The following is a 616-nucleotide window of genomic DNA, read 5'->3' on the forward strand; positions in this document are numbered from 1 at the left end:
GCGGCTCTGAACTCCACTCAAAGCAACAAAGTTTCAATTATAGAAGGTAAATAAACCCCAGATACCTGCTTTCAGCCAGCCATGGTCATGGAGCTAGAGCGAGCAGGAGGCTTCCTTCCCACCTGCCCTGGCCCATTCTGAGCTCCACTCAAAGCAACAAAGTTTCAATTATAGAAGTTAAATAAATCCCAGAATAAAAAAGAAAAGAAAAAAAGGAGAGGCTGGGAGCTTCCATCACTGAGGGGCTTGGCCAGCCTGAAAACGGACCTCAGCCCCTCACCCAGACTGGCAAGGCACCCCAGTGGAGACTCCCCACCCTAAAGAGGGTGTGGCTAGCCTGAAAACAGCCATCAGCTCCTCACCCAGGCTGGCCAAACCTCCATGGGGTGAGGGTCCCTACTTGGGCGGGGGGTGGGGGAGGGCTTGACCAGCCTGAAAACAGCCATCATCCCCTCACCCAGGCTGGCCAGGCACCACAGTGGGGACCCCCCACCCTGAAGGGGGTGTGGCCAGCCTGGAAATGGCCCTCAGCCCCTCACCCAGACTGGCCAGGCACCCCAGTGGGGACCCCCCCCACCCTAAAGGGGTGTGGCCAGCCTGACAACAGCCCTCATCC

This window comes from Myotis davidii, unplaced genomic scaffold, assembly GCF_000327345.1.
Source record: "Myotis davidii unplaced genomic scaffold, ASM32734v1 scaffold20, whole genome shotgun sequence".
NCBI lineage: Eukaryota > Metazoa > Chordata > Mammalia > Chiroptera > Vespertilionidae > Myotis > Myotis davidii.